General features: G+C 53.1%; 1 long non-coding RNA gene across 2 annotated transcripts; it reads left to right on the top strand.

Annotated features, from left to right (window-relative positions):
- Positions 1-737: 737 nt before the first annotated feature.
- Positions 738-4,949, top strand: LOC106149989. 2 transcript variants are annotated; one of them, XR_001236501.1, is made up of 2 exons: positions 738-1,048; positions 4,249-4,949. It is a non-coding gene; the product is annotated as an uncharacterized LOC106149989 (long non-coding RNA). The 2 variants fall into 2 exon arrangements; XR_001236500.1 differs by having other exon boundaries at positions 4,246-4,949.
- Positions 4,950-5,495: the final 546 nt, after the last annotated feature.

Raw genomic sequence — 5,495 nt, 5'->3', positions numbered from 1 at the left:
GATGGGCGTGCAGAAAGCCCCTGGCCCCTGCTCTTTCCATGTCCTCGACCGCCCTTCCGAGGAAGCCATCCAACTGGAGACCAGCAGGTGGGTGAGTCACACCCTGCGTCTACTTGTGGGTACCCTCGCTCCCAGCTGTGGGGGTGGGAGGGCATGAGGAAGTGGTTCTGTGAGTCAGAGGCCCCCACGGAGCTCATTTTCCAGGACACTGGCTCCCTGTGTCCCCAAAAGAAGGCCAAGCAGGGAGAGGTGTGGGACTGTGGCTTCTGACTGTCCCCTGAGAGTGTGAACGTATAGAGACAGATATACAGACACACATAGAGACAGACATACTGCAACACATAGAGACACACAGACACGCACACACAGAGGCAGACATACAGAGGCACACAGACTTCCACGGGGACAGACAAACATGCAGACACCCACAGGCACACGGAGATGCAGACATACTGCCAGAAAAAATCCACACACCTCAATTAAAAGTAAATTATTTGTTGATGGGGATCAGCAGCTGCCGTCTCCAAAGCGAGCACACTGAGGACGAAAGGGCCAAGACTCTGAAGGGTCCTTAGCCCTGACCCCCCTGGAGCATGGGCCAGGGCCACCCTGGCTGGCCTGAGACTGGCCTGGATACTATCGGGTGCCCAGCAGGTCACAGCCAGGGCTGCCCTGGAGCAGCCTCTCTAGGACACTCTGAATGACAGGAAGTGACAGCTGGTGACAAGCAGTGGGAACACTGCAGCTGCAGAGGGGCTGTCCCTGGTGGCCACGCTGCCCACCGCTCCCCTCTCTGCTCATCAACATGGCATATTTGCTCCTGGGCACTGCCCAGCCCCAGGCCTGGTGACTCGGGAAAAAGAACACTGGCGGAAAAACAAGTTAATGAGCTTCTTCATGGGGAAGAAGCCATGCCAGGGAGCGGGTAGCTGTCTGGAGCCAGGCCAGGTGGTGCCAGGTGGCCTGACTGCTGGCCTCAGCCCTCCACTGGACAGGATGCCCAGGATCCAGTGCATACAGAAGCAGGGCCAGCTATGAAAACATGCAGGTGTGTGCAGATGCTCGTGTGCCTGAGGGTGTGTGTGTGTCGGTGGGTGGTGTGTTTGCATGTGGATATGTGTGATTGTGAGTGTGCAACACGTGGGAGGGTGGGCATGTCCCGTGTTTGGGCAGCATGATCCTGCAGGGGTAGCTGTGTGTTCTACCTCATCTGTGGGCAGTGATTGCTGCCTCTGTCTCTCTCAGGACCCCACAGAGAGGGAAGAGGACTTGCTGTGTCCCGTCAAGCCTCAGCAGGCACAGAGGCCAAAGGTCACGCTCAGGACAAATGTTGCCCCGGCAGGGTTTTTGCTTTCTCAAGGCCACTTCTAAATTGGGAGGAGGGCTGTAATTTCAGTCCTGCCCTCCCTCAAGCCCTCAGCCTCCCTTGTCTGCTGGTCCACAGCAGCACCCTGGGACAGCAGAGTGGGGTGGGGTACAGGCCAGCACTACTCCACGCCTGGCTGTGCCCTTTCTTCTGAACCCAGCCCGGAGATCTGTCTTCCCTCTTAGGCTGCTTCTGAGGCATTATCCTTTTCTACATCCTCATGCAAAAGTAAGCCCCTAAATGATTTCAGGTACTCCAGCTCAGAGACAAGTTCTAAAATAGTGTAGGGATTAGCACCCCATCCCATCTGAGGCCGTAAGTGAGTCCTGTGGCTCTGAGTGCATTTTCTCCTCGCAGACTTGCCAACGTGAAACCCACAGGGAACGGGAAATCGCTGGCCTGTTTCAGCGTGCAGATACTTCCTCCGATGGGCTTGCTTCCTTTTAGAAGGGTCCAAATGGAGCTCGGCACAGATTCCTGACTGCCTCTGCCTCCCCCGACCCCATCTGGATTGAATGTGTAAATCTTCTCTCTTGCCTTTATTGATCAAGGCCAAAATTACAAGTATAAATTACCATGATGGGAAACAAGATGCTCGAAAAGTGATAAGCGGGGCAGCTGTGGTGTTAGTAGTGCCGGTAGGGGTGGAGGGACTGATCCAGGAACACTCTGCTCCTTAGAGGCTCCCATGCTCCACAGGTCTCTCCTGGCAGGGACACTGCTGAGTTCCAGTGCTTGCCTGATAAGGTCCAGGCAGCAGATCCAGGCTTAACTATCTCTGTGCACAGCTCTTCTTGGCAGACTGCTGGCAAGAAAGCCCCGGATGCAGAAGGGTTGGCATCAGTGTCTCTGGCAGGTCTCTCATTCCGCTCCTGGTCTGGAAGGGCCAGTCAGACCTAACACCAAGGTACTGGCAGGGCCAGCCCCTCTGGAGACTCCAAGCCTCTGTCCCTGACCTCCTCTAGCTTTGAGTGCAATGAGCAGCCCCTACTTTTCCATTTTGCTTCTCTTGTCCTCTTGCCTCTTCTTGGGGTGTCTTGCTTCCCTTATGAAAGCACCCATCAGATCAACAGAGTAACCTCCCTTCTCAGGTTGCTTATCTCCAGAGAGCCTCTTGCATGAAGGGTGATATATCCACAGGCTGTCGGTGAATATTTGGGGCCCAGATTTAGCTGGCCGTACCCACAATTGGTGGAAACCATGCTTGGACACTGACCAGAGCCTGGAGCGGGGCCTCCCTGCTACTGCCCCCTAAGGCCCTGGCCTGGACTGGGGCCGTGTGTATGCATGCGTGTGTGTGTGTGTGCGTGTGTGTGTGTGTCTAAGCCAGGGTGGCATGCCCACACAGCCCACCAGAGAGGCTCTGGGCTGTGGTGGGGAAGCTGGGCTTAGCCAGTCTCAGAGTAGACCCACCAGCCATCCTGCAGGGGAGGAGGTGAGGTCCGGGCTATTCTCTGCTGCAGCCAGGACAGGACCTCCTCCTACACCTGGTGCCTTTCCTGCCTCCTCTTCTTTCTCTGTGAGTTGGGGCTGGAGTGGCAGCTGCCTCCAGCGGGCTGGCTGGTAGAGGTTGCCCTTGAGGTTTTCCGGGTGGACTCAGGGCCAGCACTTCCCGGCAGGTCCTGGGAGGCTGTAGCTGGCTTGTGGCTTCCTGGTATGCAGTGCAGGCCACCCAGAGGCCTGTCCAGGGGGTTGGGCAAGGCCTTCTCTCTATACCTGCGGACAGCAGCTCACCCTCCTGGGCAGAGCCTTTCCCACATTGGCGTCAATCTCTTTTGATCCACACCTGGGGGCCAAGGGTCAGTAGGAATGAAGCATCAAGACACCAGCTCTTCAAAGGAGGACTTAGCACACATAGCGGACACAGCTATGTGTTTGAGAGGACAGAAGGCCAGAGAGGCCACAGGACAGGCACACAGCAGCAAGGGAGCCTGTGAGGGTGCACCATTTTTTTCACCCCTGCCTGACCCCCAAGGGCCCTGTGGCTCCCCCTCAGAGTCCTGCGCACCTGGGGATGGCAGATGCTTCAGAATTCTTGTGGCTGCAGGTGAGACCTTACTGGCTGTCCCCTGGGAAGGACTTTAGCAGAAGGTCCAGAGCTGTGCTATTACTTTTCAAAGTGAATGTTTCTGAGGCCCCACAGGGACTCCGGCCTTACTAAGTTCTGATCTGCCTCCTTTGGGTCTTCCTGGTCACTCCCTAGTAGGTCCCCAGAGGAGGTGGTCCTGCAGTTCCTGAGGAGTCAGCAATGATTCACACGGAGCCAGGGTGTGCCCCCCCGGCTGGCAGGAGCAGCTAGGGGAAGGCAGGGGCTGGGCCTATGAGTTAAAGGGTCAGTTCTCAGCCTGGGCTTGTTTCCAGCTCTCGAGAGAGCCATTAGTAAGTACATTTGGCCACTGGCCAGGTGCAGCCCTAAAATGGCCCGGCCTTTCAGTCCCCAGCTGTGGGAAGAGCTGACTTAGCATTCCATGGCTAGGATGCTGGACCTTGACATCTCCCCCTTGCTAAACATGGTAGAGTAATAACAGAGCTCTTCTCCAGGCAGATCTAAGCAATCACTGGGTGAAACAGGCCGTGGGCACAGGGGCAGGCGTTGGGGAGATCAAGGGGGCACAGCAGCACTGATGCAAAAGCAGAATAAGATATCACTCTTTGCTGAAGTCTCCTTGCATGCGACTGGCTGCCAAATTTCATGTCAGCGACCACAGCCTGCACTTCTGAATAGCAAGACTCAGTGAGAGCCTTTGATTCTTCATGAAAAGGTTTGTCAGAGGAAAAAAAATTAAGGGGAGTGTAATTTGAAGCTGTCTATATCAAGTAGGAGTCTGTAGAGTTCAACTGAGCTTATGTCCCACCTTTCAAAGCTTCTGTGTTTTTAGCAGGCTCTGGGACCATAGAAGGAGAAAATGAAGAGGGGGTGGAGTGTACCCTGTCATCTCTGCTCATGTGGACCAACTAGCTCTCCTGGTGGACACAGCAGGCCCCACTGAGATGTTGTGTTGAGCTGCTTTGGCTTTGGCTCCCTCGTTGAAGAACACGCGATGATTGTCCGCCTGCTCTGCACTCTGCCCGGTGCCAGAGCACCATCAACCAGTGAATCAGTGTAGACCCAGGAATGCTGTGGCCTGGTGGGGAACGTAGCAAGCCTGCCTTAGGTTGGCTTCGAGATAATGAGGCTGTTTTGGATCCATATCATCTATATGAATTTCTGAATTATCTTGTCAATGGATGGAAAAAAGCCTGCTGGGATTTTACTGAATGACTCGATCAATTTGCGAAGAATTGATATCCTAATAATATAAGTCCTCTACCAAATGCATGATCTATTTCTTTCTTGTTTTCTCTCGGCAATGCTTTATAGCTTTTGATATAGAAGATTTTGCAGAGTATGTTAAATTCATCCCTAAGTTTTTGATGTTTTGATACTATTATAAATGGTATTTTAAAGTTAATTAATTTTGCAATACTAGAAATTGAAGCCAGAGTCTCATGCACTCAAGGCAAGTGTCTTACCAATGAGCCACATCACCAGCCCTTCTACTTTAAATAGTGTACAGAAATACAACTGATTCTCATATATTGAGTTGGTGTCTTTTGATGTTGCAAAATTCTCTACTGGCTCAAGTTGTTTTTCAGTAGAGTCCTTAGGACTTTGTATTTCTATCACCTGAAAGTTAGTATGATGTCACTCTTTCCTTTTCAGCATGTATAGCTTTATTTCCTTCCTTGTCTCTTTGCACTGAAACCTCCAGTCCAATGGTGAAAAGAAGAGGTAAGAACAAAAAAAGAAATCCATCCCCTTCTCCCCATCCTGGGGGAGTCATCAGTCCTTCCTGGTTTCTTCTAATGCTAGCTGCAGAATAGAAGCCTGCCCTTACAGTGCTTGTCCTTATCTGAAGGCCACCAGGAAGAGCTCTGAGTGGCTGCCAGGTGGTAGGGACAGCGAGTTCATGGGTGACTCTGTGGAGCCACACACAGCCAGAAGAGAAAACAAGATCCTCAGGCCCAGGGTCCAAATAAGATTTCTGCCTCTCTCTACTCTGCCAGGGGTGCCCAAGTGCCAGCAGTAGCCCTACACTCCCTAGTTCCTCTCCATTTCACAATCCACTGAAGCTTGGCAGTCCCTGCC

The sequence above is a fragment of the Chinchilla lanigera genome, unplaced genomic scaffold, assembly GCF_000276665.1.
Source record: "Chinchilla lanigera isolate Chin_1 unplaced genomic scaffold, ChiLan1.0 scaffold00059, whole genome shotgun sequence".
In the NCBI taxonomy this organism is placed as follows: domain Eukaryota; kingdom Metazoa; phylum Chordata; class Mammalia; order Rodentia; family Chinchillidae; genus Chinchilla; species Chinchilla lanigera.
The sequence above is the reverse complement of the archived record's forward strand: the minus strand, read 5'-3'. Positions and strand labels throughout refer to the sequence as shown.